This window comes from Chlamydotis macqueenii, chromosome 8, assembly GCF_036417535.1.
Source record: "Chlamydotis macqueenii isolate bChlMac1 chromosome 8, bChlMac1.mat, whole genome shotgun sequence".
Classification (NCBI taxonomy): Eukaryota; Metazoa; Chordata; class Aves; order Otidiformes; family Otididae; genus Chlamydotis; species Chlamydotis macqueenii.
The window spans coordinates 32,743,704-32,758,616 of NC_141563.1; the positions used below are offsets into that span (position 1 = coordinate 32,743,704).

Sequence of the window (14,913 nt, forward strand, 5' to 3'; positions counted from 1 at the left end):
AAATGCTTTTCTTATCCCACATCCCCACCCCGTGCTCACTGGATTGCTCCTGTCCTCCAAAAAAGATGCCTCCCTGACCTGACCAGCACAACGGCGGTATCTGTGCCGTTGAAGTCTGCTCTTGTTTACCTATCACCAAATAAACCCCCATTCCCAGGAATTCCACATCCCAACAGCAGCCGAGCCAGCCCTGGCCCCGACCGCATCTGATGCGGTGACAATCGTGAGATGTGAGTAGAGTGGGAAAGCTGAGGTGTCAGGACTTGAGCAGCCAGAAAATTAAGGATTTTTACTAAAGACTAAGGCTTGCCAAGGTGGGACCCCCATGCTTGGTTGGGAATCTCGCTATTCTGGACCACAAAGCCCTGCAGAGGCAGGCGTGCACTGGGCCAACTGCTGCCTCGTGCCCTCCCGGGGGCCATCCCTCATGCCCCGCTCCATCACGCCCTCCCGCTGGAGCCGGAGCCGGAGTGTAGGATGCGGGATGAAGGCCAGGATCACACCTGATAAGCTGCTGCTTTTCCCACCTTGGCATCTCAGAGCTGAAAGCGCCCGAGATGACAGCGCAGGCTGATTCCCCCAAAAGAGACCCCCTTCATGAAATAACCGGGGTCCCCCTGCGGCAATGGGGTCCTGTAGCCCCGGGCACAGCCCACGCCACGCTCCCGCCGTGCCCCTGAACAAGGCATCCCAAGCAGCCTTCCCCACATCAACAGCAAAAGCCAGATCTGAGTGTTTTTTACAGTTAATAAAAAAAAAGTCCTGGCAGGAAAAATAAGCCTGCCCATTCCAGGCTCTTTTTATACATCAGACGGCAGCAAAAATAGATGGGAGAGGGAGTGAACCCAGTTCTCCCCCTCCCTCCATCCCCCCAAGTGGGTCAGCTATAAAAGTAAAACCAAATCTTAATCCAAGGCCATGAACATATTGCAGTTTCTCTGCAAAGCAGATGACGGTTCTTAATGCAAAAATATATAAGACCAAGCCCCAAACTGCAGCGAGCCCATTTGGAATTTCCTTTATTAAACCCTCTATCACGCAAAATGCTTCTCTCCCAAGGCGGCGAGCGCCGCAATAAAGCTGCCAAGGTGGTATTTTATGGTTTCAAGAGATTTCCAGCACACCATAATCCTTTGCCGGGGGAATCTCCCAAAGCAAAACGGATCCCAAAGCGCTGAGGAGTGAGGATGGGATCCCAGGGGAAAGCACACTGCCTTCCTCCCTTCCCTCTGCAACAGGGAGCGGAGGGAGGAGGGCAAAGCAGCCAAAGAAAATCTTGAAGCAAAATGCCCATTTTTCCACAAAACCGCAGAGTATTTTTTTCCGCGTTAAACACCCCGAAACCTCACCTATGCCTTCACGGCATAAACGGGGATTTAAAGTTCCTCGCACATGTGGCGCTTGGCAGAACTCGGTAATTAAAAACCCACAAGTGCCCTGAGCATATTGTAGGATGGGAGCCAAACTGGTCAGCCCTTGATGAATGATTTACAAGGCTGCGAAGTGACATTTTATTTCTTTTTTATTCCCCTCCCCATCGCCGCCGCTAAGGTAAACACCGAGGCACCTTTAGCCCCGCCGAAGAGATGCGAGCGCAGCCACGGCTGGAGCGGCTCTGCAAAACCCTGGGGATGCGCCAGAGAAGAAAGAAAAAGGGGGAAAAAAGGACAGTGGGAACAAATTTCCCAAATGCTGAGGGAGAGCACTCAAATCCCAAGGGGGAGCACCCAAACCCTAGGGGCTTTCCAGCATCAATTTTGAAAAAATAGGAGTTTTTTTTCGCTCCCAGCTTCCCCCACCCAGCTTATTCTCACCATTTTGGTTAAGAAACTCTTTTTAGGGACTCCGAAGATTTCAGCTGGAGTTTGCCTGCCGAGCCCTCCCAAATCCCGTAAGCAGGCAAGGCAGAGACGCCGAAGGGGCAGGCAGGAGATGGGCAGCGCTGGCGTGGTACAGGAGCAGGAAGCCCGCCGTGCCACCGCGTCCCCACCGGCGCTAAACCGAAAGCGCACCCAGCCAAATGAAGCTCCCCGCCGGCACGCGATGCCCCAAATTCCAAAATGAAGTTCCTGGAGCATGCATATATAGGTACGTACCAACACTTTTTTTTTTTTTTAATTTTTTTCCCAGATATATTGGATTTTTTCCCCTTTTTTGGTGGAAGTGAGTGGAGCAATGACAACCTCGATCTGCGCGTTTCACTTCCAAACCGAAGCTCTCAGTTAACACACCGGCTCGGTACGCCAGCAGATGCCGTCTAAGCCTTTAAATCGCACACTAATTGCACTAATTGAGCTAACAGTCTCTGTTTCGTCTCCCTGCCCTGAGTCAACCAGTGTCTTCTGGTTACCGCCGTAGAGATCCAAGCTGTTGACTGTAGTGTTATTTTGTCAGCCATTAACCGATTCATCAGAGTCATTAATTGATTTATTACCGCTGCCTGCGAGTATAGCTTTGCAAATAAAGAAGGATGGAGGTCAGGAGGCAATGGAAATCGGACAAAACACCACAGCCAGAAGCTGGGCACTCGAATTATCGGTAGGAGCCTGCTCACACGGGACCGCTGCCATCAGGTTATGGGGAAAAAACGGGGGGGGGGGGGGGGGATAAAAAAAAAGATGTGCTGTTTGGCAGCCCTGCCAAACCAGTTGGGTTTTTCAGCTAAAATCTATGTAGGATGTTAAAGGGCTATGAAAACCGTCTTGTTTTCTTAACCTAATCCTTAGGAAGCAACCAGGTTATTCCACTGCATTAATTGAGTTTAAGAGCAGCAGGGAAGAGGCACCAGCGTGGTGGCACCCAGCAGCTCCCCGGCCCCCGAGCATCCCGAGCTGCCCCGCGAGCGTTTTGGTGTCACCCAAACTTGCTTTCCCAGGCCGACCAAGCCGGGAACACAACCCACCTCCGCTCGTCCCACAGCCCCGGGGGGAGCTGTGGAGCAGCGCTTTTATTTATTTACTTTCTTTAATGCAGGGTTGAGGTCTTTGCTAAGCGCGAAGGTTTGGTGAGAGCAGAGGCCGGGGCGGGTGCGGCGAGCGGTTTCCTGTCCCCCGCCCCGTGGCGGACTCAACCCGAGAGGAGCTGTGAGGCACCACCGAGGCCGAACGGGTTTCCGGGGATGAATTTAAAAACCAGAGCGGAGTCGGTGGGCTGAAATCGTCACCAGCGACAGCACACCGCTGTCCCCAGCCCCAAGGTACGCCCAGTAATGAAAGGCAGCACCCAGCAAGGGAAGGTTTGGGAAGCTGGGGAGCTTTCTGGATGCGCTGTCCTCACGGCAGCCCTCAGGATGCTGCAGTGGGATTCCTCCTCCTCATCCCCATCACTGGTTGATGCCTGCAAGAGTTGCCTGCAAGAGCGTCTGGAAGGTGGGCTAAGGCACTGCACCCTAATGCATCCCATCCCGCAAGGCTCCCGACATCACGGCGAGACGATACCCTGCGGGGTGGCAGAGCACCAGCCGAGCCCCAGCCTGCCACCCGCCCAACCCTGCCACACCTCACCAACACAAACAATGGCTTCTGTAACTGTGAAAACCAGTTTCCCATCCATGGTATTTACTCTGCCGTTAAACGCGAGACAGTGTTCCCACCACGCGTGCCGGGCGAGCAGCTTCGGGTCGCACAGGCAGCTGCACAGATCGCCCCAGCATCCCACAGCTGGCTTTCACCAAACACTTTATCTAAAATAAAAATCACCTCCAAACAGCGGTGCAAGGTGCTGGCAGACAGGAGAGAGGATGCTCCCTCCGTGGGAAGGACCACAGGCACCGACCGGCTGCTCTGCCGGTCCCAGCCTCCATCAACCCAGCTGCGAGATGGGGAGAGCAAATATCTTCATGACACAGACCTAAAACCAAACCAAGGACGGCCAGACATTTGCTTTTTTGGCTCAAGATGTTTTTGCCCTCGTTCTCCTCTCCAGAAGAGCGGACGAGGGGATTCTGGCTGCATCTCACACCTCGCAGCCACAGCGGGAGCAGCACCAGGCACTCGAGGGCAGCCGCCTCCGGGACGAGCGTGTGGGGACGCTCAGGAGGTGTCGGTGATCTGGTATCTGTCCGTCTCCTTTGATTTTATTTTTTTTTTGCCTAGCACACAGGCTTTGGAGCATACTGAAGAAATCAGCGTGCAGGTCAGGACTTAAGCAGGCTGCGTAAACAGGTAATGGGGAATTTAATTGGACTCCAGTTAAGCCTTTTCATCTCGTTAAAGCTGCCTTCATCTTATATAGCCAGGTTTTAAATTTAATAATAGAACCCTCCCACACCTCGTCGTAACCCGATTAACACCAGGGGAGGACAGCACGCCGACTGCTTCCTCCGGACCGAGCCCTTGGATGCTCTCCGGCATCAGTCCCCTCCGCGGGTCGGTGGCAGGATCTGCGTTGCATCAACGTGCATGGAAATAAATAAAACACCAGCCGGCTGCAGGTGATGTGAGCACGATGGCTGGCCGGCATGCCAGCGGCGGGCACCCACTGTGGCACCCGCTTCAAAAACATGGTGCCTGCACAGCCTCTTGGGTGGGCTCAGGGTGTTTTTGGGACACGGCGTGCTCCCCTATCGGGGTACAACAGAGACTGTCCTGCTTCCTCCGGTGCAAGCCACCTGGCTGGATGCTCCAGGAGATAAAACGAACTGATTTTAGTTTATTTTATGGTATGAGAAGGTAGAAGGAGACTGGGATGAAGCTTTGCATATTGGCAAGAGGAAGATACAAAAAAAAAATAAGAAAAAAGATGAAAGAGTCTTGTAGCAGCATCACCATGCATACCACCCAAATGCCATCACCGCGCTCCTGTGAGACACCGAGCTGTGCATACAAGTTCAGTTGAATTATACTTCTAGGATAAGGCAAGCTTTTTGTCATTATTTTAAATACATCACCTGCAAACCGCCCGGCACAGGAAGCCCCAGGACACAAAGCGCCAGCGTACGCCCTGGCCGGGAACGGCCACGCTCAGCCACTTTTTCCACCCCCTTTTAAAAAAAAAGAAAGAACCAACCCCCAAGCCCTCAGCTTTAAAAAAAGAAAAAAAAAAAGCAAAACAGTTGAATGATGTTTCAAGCTAATATGGGGCTTTTTTTTTTTTTTTTCCTCCCTTGTAAAGGATAATCTGAGACAGCAGCTCCAGCCACGAAACAATAGGATTTTAATCTCTTAAGTCGGCGTTCCCCCTTATCCCAGGGAAGGAAACCCCTTCAGTCATTTACAAGTTTGTAAATAAGGCTCTTGGTAGCATCTCGCGGACATCTGCTCCGCCAGCCCGCCAGCGTTCCTGCTAACATTTACAAACATCCTTACGCAAACACCCAGCGCGCTCTGCTGAGCTGGCTTTCTCTAAATATATCCCAAGGAAATAACTTGGCAGGGCCGCAAAAATTTCACAGCGACCGAATTAAAGCGCGGGGCGGTGTGGGGGGAAGGGATAAGCACGGGAGGTGTAAAACAGACTAAATGCAATTAGGCTCGGCTTTGCACGCGCGTGTGTAGGGAAAGGTTTGCAAAGGGAAACTTCTGGGAAGTTAAGCTGGGCTTGCTGGTGGTGCTTCCCTTGACTTAGGAAGGGCTTTGCGAGAGGAGAGCGCTCCAGTGCTTCACGCCACGTGGCTGGGTGCAGGGATGCACCTCATCCCTGGTACTTAAGGATGCTTTGCCACGGGCATCCCTGAGCTTCTCCATCCCCAGCTTGGAGCGAAGGTGAAGCCGAGGGTCCCGGCTCGGCGCCGGCAGCGAGAGAGCTGCCGGCATCTTCCCCAGCACAAGACCCAGGTCCAGCCCACACCTCAAAACCAGCGTACAAACCCTCCACGCTGCCAAACAGCTCAAATGGGTCTCCTGCAATTAGCAGCCCGGAAAACGCTGTAAATACACAGGTATTAATTACTAGCAATTCTCCTCTAATAATTCTAGCAACAGACAGGCCAGGCTTTTTTCCAGCAATCAATACCATCCATTTCAGGGTCCACCTGCCAAAAAAGTTATATAAAATAATTATATAAAATTTTCATTAGATAATGCAATTGCTTAGGACTATTAATCTACCGCTCGTCTATCAGCGTGGGACGCTCCGCTCTACCGAGGGCCGTCCGGCCGCCGCCGCTGTGCAGCTCCTCGCACCCACGACCTTTATTTTCTCCTGCACCGGACATTTCGTTGTTCCCCCTGGATCTGCCCCTGATGTAACCACACAAGCTTTACACAAAGCTTACAGCTCAGTTTCAGGTTTTTAGAAATTATTGTTATTTTTAAAACCAAAAGGGAAATAGCCCCTGCAAGCAAAGCCACTGGGAGAGGTAACTTGCTGGAGTTTTCTCCAAAGTTGTGATGGTTAAAGCAGATGAGAATTTATTCCCCGTGATGCCCCTCGCTTTGAGCCGCTGCCGTTGGGGTGTAATTACGTGGGGCTGCATGGCTGGATGCTTGTCGGTACGTGCACCGGCTCGCCTTCCATCCCCGCCTTGAGCACCGCAGCCAAAGTCAAGCCCTCTCCTTTACCAGCCTTTGAAAAGCCCAGATTAAGGCAAAATACTGCCTCCCTCTCAAAAAACCAGTAATAATTTGGTGATGAGGTGCAAGGGAGGCTGCTGGCGTTGGCAGCCCGACTTCTGCTTCCCAGCGCCTGCAAAAATCACCGCTCCTCTGCCTTCTGCCTTCTTCCAGACTGAAAATGCCAAGCAAATTTTGGAAGGGGTTATAAGAAAAGCTAGATTTAAATTGGTAATCTAATTTAAAAGAGAAAAAAAAAGAAAATAATCTGCGGTTTTAGTAAAACACCGCGCCGTTGCACCATGTGCATTTGAAAAAACATAGTTTTAACTTGTCCAAAGGATTTACTAACAACTAACGAGGATATTGCCAATCCTGCCGGCTAGCCGGCACACCGCAAAATGCCCCGAAGGGATCCAGCGCTCGGCAGCTATTTCCCCATTAAAGATGGGTGCAGATTAAAAAAAAAAAAAATATTTTTTTAATTTTATTTTTGCCACCTTGTGTTTCAGTTAGCTCATCTCATTGGTTGCTGTTTGCAATCAAAAATAATGCAAAATAAACTGGAGAACCAATGACGCCCGGTACCTAGCCCTCATCCGGATCCAGGGAAGGATCCATCCAGATCAAGGCGCCCACTCCGGCACCTGCCTTCATCTTGCAAAGGGAAACACCGTGACATCATCCAAAAAATAACCCATTTTCATTGTTCAGGCAGCGGGATGCTGCGGGACGGAGCACCGACACCCCAGCGTTTCGCCCCCAGGTCCAGCCAGAGAGCACTGGGACCCCACTCTGCCCGGCGGGGAAAACATCCCTGTTTTCTCCATCACCTCCCGCCGCAGGGAAAGAGAGGAGGGAATTAATGCAAATACTCCCATTCTTGTCATGCACTTGAATGCCAAAATATCCCATTTGCTTAAGCCTATTTTACTGCTAGCAGCTGCCCCGGCATTATTCCCCGACACCAAAGGCAAAGGGCGAAAGAAGTCGGTCCGGAGCAGGTGAACGCCATCTGCCTGTCCCTGACAAGATGCTGATGGCCACCATCTTCGTGTAATAACACAAAGCCCGTTTGAACGCCTGCGAAAGGTTACGGCGGCGCTTTTCAAGCGCCGCCGTAACCTTTCGCAGGCGTTCAAACGGGCTTTGTGTACCTACGGAGGCGGCCGAGCATCCGTCCCCGCTCGCAGCGGCCCCTGATGGATGTGCCTGCTGATGTGCGAAGAGTAAAGTTTTTCCACAACAAGCCTTTAAAAAAAAAAATTAAAAATATAATAACAATAAAAAAAAAAAGAATCAAATCCCATCCTCTAACAAAGCAGCAGGTTAATTAAAAAAAAAATCATAATTTTTAACAAAAGTGGCTTTGTTGATGTTTGAAGATGATTCGTAGCATCATCTCCGCACGGCATCTTCTCCAAAATACGCCTGTGGAGGGATGGAAATGCCTTAAATTGAGACAGAGGTGGCAGCTGACTTAAAAAAGGGCTGCGACTTGCCGCGTGGGTACAAAGTCCGGCACCTTGTACAAACCTCGGCGTGGCCGATGGGGAGGAAGATGCTGGACTTTGCACGGGAGCAGCCGGTGCCGCTGCAGCCAGACCCAGGGCAGCCCATCAGAGCCCTAAATCAACCGGGAAGGAGGGACCTACTGCAAATTTCGAGGACTCCTGTATCTGACAGTAATGATGGCCATGGGCTTTTGTCCTCCCCATCACCCAAACAGCACCCATCCTATAGAACCCACCCTCCTGGGAGCACTGCCACGATGAGCCTGTCAGGTTTCTGCACACTTGGCATCTCCCAAGAAGCAAGTATGGGCTTGGAAGCCCTTCACGAGGCTCCGGCCACGCTCCGAGAGCCAACCCAGCCCTCGATGAACCTCTGCTGGGACAGCAACACCGGGGCGTCAGGAGGAAAGTCGTTAGCAAACCCCAATCCCAAGCAAGATGAGTTTTGCGATTGAGTGATGCCCTCGCTGGCGTGCGTGGAGAAGAGCCATCGCGCCTCAGCACGACTCCCACCATTTCCAGGGTGATGTTTTAAAAACGGTACAAACGTTCTGCCCTCCGTGCAACGTTTTGCTGCGGAAGTACAGAGCTGCAGACCACCCCACACCCCGCAGCAGTGGTGCTGACCCTCCCCGAGCCCCAGACGGCCACCGATAAAGTCACAATGCGCGCGACCTCGCGAGTGCTGTACCCCAGGCTCATCCATCCCTGGGGAGCGGGTCTGTCCGAGCAGCGCGGCGCAGCACCGAGCACCGCCGCTGCTCTCTGCGGGCAAGCTGAAAGCTCGAGCAAACAGCTCAGGTTTAAAACGCACCGAGCTCAAGGGAAGAGGCAACACGTGGGTGCGAGGCGGCGGCAGGAGGAAAATCTCAGCATTCCTCATCACCCCGCGGTGCAGGATCCCACCCAGGGATCCCAGGTCATCGCTCTCCCACTGCAGCACGGAGACCTGCCCGCTGCTCCGGGGGCACAGCCAAAACCAAAGCGGGGCTAATTGTCCCCAGAAATCATCCCTGCACATCTGCTGGGGGTCAGGGATGAGGGTTTTTGGGGAGGAGGGAGATTGCGGGAACTTTCCCCTCCTCTCCGCTCATCTAATCCTCCCGGCTAATCCCTCCCAGCCATATGGAGCCCTCTCATCCCAAACCTGCCCCCGGGAAGCACCCGCTGCCGCCCCTCCACACCCCGTATTCCCCTGGGAGCAGCGCTTTGGACCTCAGAAGCAGTGTATGGGTGGGGAAAGGGTGCAAGCCCCACCTCAGCCCCCCGGGAGATGCTCCCCTGCAGCAGCCCCCCGCAACAGACTGTGCACGGACAGTTTCTGATGGAAACAATAAAAATACTCTTCAAACCCAGGTGAGCACAGCCCCTGTGTCCATCTCCCCCCCTTTCTAAACAGCAGGGTTTATTTATTGCAGTCATTTGTGGGTGCTGTCCCCCAAAAATACTGTTTCCCAGGCCTGGTATTTGCTCAAGGCATTTGAAAATTAATAGAGCAGCTAGAGCAAAGGACAGCAGGAGTAAATCTGACGTAAGCCAGCGTCTAATCCCGCGCTGTTCCCAAGAACCGATGGTTTCTCTACAACCGAAAAAAAAGCCAGGGGCTAAGTGAGCTCGGAGGGGGTGCAGATCCTCCCTGGTAAGCTGGGATTTTTCAGGAGAAGGAAGGTGAATGGGAAAAGATTAATTCCCAGAACATTTAAAATACTACGGCATGTTCTGGAGAAGAAGAAACGCGTCTCCATGGGACGAGATGGAATTCACCATAGCACCTCACCTCCAGCTTTCTCTTGCCTACCCCTACCTGGGATAGGAAACACCGCTCCAAAGCCGGCCTGAGTTTTATTTACCTTAACGTCAGCTCTCCACGGTGCATCAGCACCGCTGGCAGCGGCGGTCGGGCCGCAGCCGAGCCGTGGGGCTTCCCTGCAGAAAAGTCCCTGGGGGGTCGCGTAACTCAAGGAGCAACCCGACAAGGTGCACATGGGGCTAGGGGAGGATTTCTGACAAAAACATGGTTTTTAAATTAGTTATTTTTTTCACATGCTCACAGAGCGGTTTGGTTAGGTGAAACTCCAAGCTATGCTACCCTTAAATCTTACAGAACATTAATTATTTCACTTCTAAGAGCACCTCTCCCAGTCAAACTAAGGAGGTTAATACAAACCCCCCCTTTATGAACTGGGAGCTTTTTGAAGCCGGCTCTGGAGCCACCCTATAAAACCAGCATGCAACCCCCTGCCCCCTGACCCAGCAATAAACCAGTACGTGAGGCAGGAAAACTTGAAGTCTTGAGAGCAAGGGAAAAAAAAAAAAGTAGAAATAAATTAGCCCCAGGCTTTCAGAGAGCAGAGTGGGGGAGGGAGCGATGTGAGAGCATTGAGCATCACTGCAAGGTCTTGTTTAGACTGGTAGTCCTGGGGAAAACCCGGTTACAGAGTGGGTGGGCAGACAAGGGATGGACAGGGACGACGAATGGAGGGAGGGGCAGTCATGGTCGTGAACTGCTGATGGAAATTTCCCCATGGGCTTCTTCTCTTTTTTTCCATCCCACATTTGCGGGTGGTGGAACACTGGCACAGGTTGCCCAGAGAGGTGGTTGATGCCCCATCCCTGAAAACGTTCAAGGCCAGGTTGGACGGGGCTCTGGGCATCTGGTTGGAGATGTCCCTGCTCCTTGCAGGGGGGCTGGACTGGACCTTTAAAGGTCCCTTCCCACCCAAACCATTCCATGATTCCGTGATATTCATAGGTAAGAGCAGCTCCTCCGCTCCCCGCAGTCAGAGCCGCTCTCACAACACAAGCCCAGGCACACTGCTGGCAGGTCTGCGCTGGCGGCACGGCCCCGATGGCACCCTCCTCTCCACGGTGACGTGTGCCCACGGGTACCAGGTTGTGGTATGATCCCCACGGCGAACCCTCTTCAGTCCCCAAACCTCAGCATCCCACAACTTCCCGGCTCCAATGGCCGCTGCCCCTCACCTCCCTGGGAACAAAACACCCCAAACCCCACAGGGAGCCACGGGCAGACCCCGAGCTCCCCAAAAGGCAGAGGATGCCCCGTGGCATCGGTATGAGCCGGAGAGGAGCCCCGAATCCTCGGGGCGATGACACCTTTACCCTGTCCACCCCTCCTGGGGCACCCTGCACCCGCCCTGCCCCAATCCACCAGCAGCCCCGGTGAATTCCCGGTGGTCTGTGGGGTTTCTCCCTCCTCCTGTCCTGGTGGGATGGGGCAGCCACAGCAGCAGTTCCCCCGCACCCACCAGAGTTTCAGTGGGCAATTGCTCCTCCTTGGAACAATTCCCAGCCATGGTACGGAAGCAACACCACGGACAAGGGGCTTTTGTGTGGGCAGCACCCCACTAAGGCACACAAAACTGGGAGGGGTGGGGGGGGTGTGCGTGTATTTCAAAGGCTCCTGGTGCGGGGAAGGGCCCTCTCCATCTTCCCCTCTCCAGGCATCAGCTTTTGTATCGCCTTGGCCGGATTCGTTAACTCCCCTCCTGGAGCTGGGGCCTCCTCCTCTGCCTGCAATCCCTGCGGATTTTACCTCCAGGCAAGAGCAAGAGAGGGGGAAAAAAAAAGGAGGGGGGAGCAGCCCAGAGCCATAAAAGAGCCTGGTAAAAAACAACAGACTGCGGTGGGGGGATAGATACGCGATGGCTTTAAAAAAGCGCACTGCCGAGGAGAGTTTGATGGCTCTGCCAAAAGGAAAGAAGTGTCTTCCCACTTGCAAACAAGAGTTAATTATAGAAAAAAAAAAAAAAAAAAAAAGGCCCAGGAAAGTGTTAAAACCATCTGTGCCACAAGGAAGAGGCTGGGGCCCCCGGGCGCTGGCAGCAGTGTGACAGCTGCTGTGTACAGGCAGCCTGGACCGCTCCCCCACGCTGCGCCGTGCTGTGCCGTGCCACCCTCTCGCCCCACCATCCTTTCCGTGCCACCCCTGCCACGCCATCCTTACCACCCCATCCTGCTGCTACCCGTCCCGCTGCACGCGTCCTCAGCGAGATCCCCTCAGCAGCCGCCCTCCCAGAGGGGTGGCACAGGGCAGGAGCTCCAGTTTCGGTGGACGAGGACGCCACCAACTCCAAAAAGTGCCCCTCAACTCTCACCAAGAGACCTGTCCTCAAAACATCCCACCGAAGCATCACACCGGTACACCCCAAGGGACAGACCTCTAGGCACCCATTTTTACCCCCAAGCCCTAGGGAAACGAGGCCGGTGCGATGATGCCGAGCGCCCTGCGTTGCCTCTGCCATCTCCTCGACGGGGCTGAGGACGGACGCAGCCCCTGTCATGGCAGGATGAGGCCCTCGGGAGGCCGCAGACCAGCCCATGCGGCCGCACAGCGCCACTCGACCCCGCCGCCGGATCCCGACCGCTTCACAAATATTTACCTAGCTGGTTTTTAAACAAACCCGAAATGCCGCAGAGTTTAAAGTCCATGTCCCAAACAGCTCCCGTCTTGCTCTCGCCTGCCCTCGGGTCCCCAGCCGCCTGCTCCCGCACCCTGCCCCGACCCCCCAGTTTTTAAAAAACTGCAGGCAGTCTCCTGCCTGGCCAGGCAGCCGGGCCAGCAGCAACGCTTCTCCCACCGATTTTATTAGGGACATCCAGGCTGGATGATGCCTGAACACGCAACTCGTGCATTTCAGAGAAGACCTCATGCTGACGAGCTTGCATATAGATTCACCGCAGAAAATAATTAGCCATAATTAAGGGCTTCTGGTTTATGGCTCCAACAATTGTTTAAACAGCAGAGCCCTGTTCAAATTAAGTTCAGGACTTGCCAATAAATATTTCTTTACTGTGATACGGTTTCATTTCAAACTCCGGCTTGGAGCAGCCAGCCTGGGCTGCTCAGATCAGGGCCAGAGATGCTTCTCCTGCAAGGAGGCACAGGAGTCACATGGCTGGACCCAGACCCAAAATCATGCTCTTTTGGAGCAAAAACTTGTTGGAGGTGAGAGAAGGCGAACAGAAGGAAAAAATTCCCAGGAGGAGAAGAAGGCAAGAACAAGAAGATGCCACCGGCAGGTAGGCTCCATGGCATGAGATGGGCACCAACGCCAGCGGCACGGCCGGATCGGCTGACATTTTGGCTCACCAAGCTGGAGGAGCAGTTTGAGGTTCATCCACATAGCACCCACCCACCGGGCCAGCCCCCACCCCACCTGCGGCGCTCCCTCCCTACGGACAGCATATGGCACGTCTCACCTCATTAGAGCCATCACTAGCAGAAATAATAAGCAAGTTTGGTTCCTCTGCCGCCACGTGCTGTTTCAAGAGAGCGATCCACACACAAAATCTAAACTAATGCCCTAGAACCAGCTCTTCAGCACTGAGGATTTTTGGTGTACCCCCCCAAAACCCCACTAGCAAAGCCAGTCACGGTCCTGCGGCGTGCTCGCGCTCCACAGCATCAGCCTGGGCGATACCAACCGGGCAAGGCGGAGTTAAATGTGAAGATCAATACTCATACGGAGGAAGCTTCTAAGAGGTTTCAGTTGGTTAAGCAGCCTCGAGATTTTGGCCACGAAAGGCGGCGCTGCCAACGCAGCCCTACGCTGCCCAGGTGCGCACGGGGGCATCCGTCCACCTCTGGAGCAAGGAGCCAGTGAGAAGGATTCGCAGGCTGCTGGGGCAGGACACAGGAACCGTGCCCGGGTGGAAACCTGCAAGCAGCTCCACAACGCATACGCTGAAAGTTTGTACTTTTTTCCCTTTTTGATTAACACCAGCCCTCTGTTAGCACTGGTGAAGAGGGAACCCATCGGCATGCCACCATCCACCACAGGGAACCATGCTGTGATGTGGTCCCACCGCGCTGGATTGGATGAAGGAGAAGGGAAGAGGAGCCGATACGATGGTCTGCGTGGGAGCTCTGTCCGCAGCGTGGTGGGGACGGCGTGTGGGGAAGCTGGTCCTCAGCCTGGGCAGCTTCTCCTCTCCAAGGCAGGCCCTGAAGCCACCTCAGAGCCAGCGAGTACCAAAAGCCAGATGTTGCTGCAAATCAATAAACATCTCTCTGCTGTTTTCTTCAAGAAGAAGAGATGTCTTCCCTTGTGGCAGCTTCTTCCAGCAGAAAAAAACCTCAGAAAGTCCTGGGAGCAAAACCTCCATGCTGCTCTGCCACCCCAAAGAGCATCTTCACACACATTTGGTGCCTCCCCAGAGGGAGAAGCCGGGAGCTCTGCCGGCTCCTGCCAACTGCAGGGTTTTTCCGAGTGCGATCTAGGAGCACCGTGGGAAGCGCGCAGGGAAAATGGCCATATCATAAACCAACTCCACTTTATGACCTGAACGTTTTAAGATGTAGCAGGAGCCTTTGTACTGTGGGCATAACTGCAATATATCAGCTAGCCATCGCTTCCACCAAGATCTAGCGCTCTAGATTTCGCTGCAAACGCTGACTTAAAGACCCATATCAAATACATTACGATACCACCGCTTCCCGTTACCCACGCTGATGATTCAATTAATTTAAAAACAGCAGTGAAATTTAATTTTGCTATTAACCCTGCAATCCCCAGCAAGCGTCGACTGGGAAGATGGCAGCTGCCTGCCCAAGTTTGGATGGACCGGAGGGGTGGGAGGAGAGCAAAGAGATGAAAGATGAGGAAAGATGGATGTGAGAGGAGAAACACAGCAAGGTGGGATCTTTTCTACGTCCTTTGCAAGGGTAGAAAGTACAGGAAATTTTGCAGGAGAGATGGGACAGGGAGCAGATGAGAGGTCGCAGAACAGCGCCTGCCAAGGGCTTTACTCAAAACAGGCTCTTGCAAGAAAGGCTTGCTCTCCTCCATCTACCGCCTTCCACCGGCGCGGCCCAAATTCACGTGGTCCCGCACAACTCCCAAGACAAACATGACGCAGAGTGCAAAACGCACTGGCGGCCGCCCTCC

At 53.6% G+C, this 14,913-nt stretch overlaps 1 protein-coding gene across 4 annotated transcripts in view; it reads right to left on the bottom strand.

The window, feature by feature from the left end:
• Positions 1-14,913, bottom strand: part of SSBP3 (single stranded DNA binding protein 3) — a 54,061-nt gene that overhangs the window by 19,518 nt on the left and 19,630 nt on the right. The window lies entirely within an intron of this gene.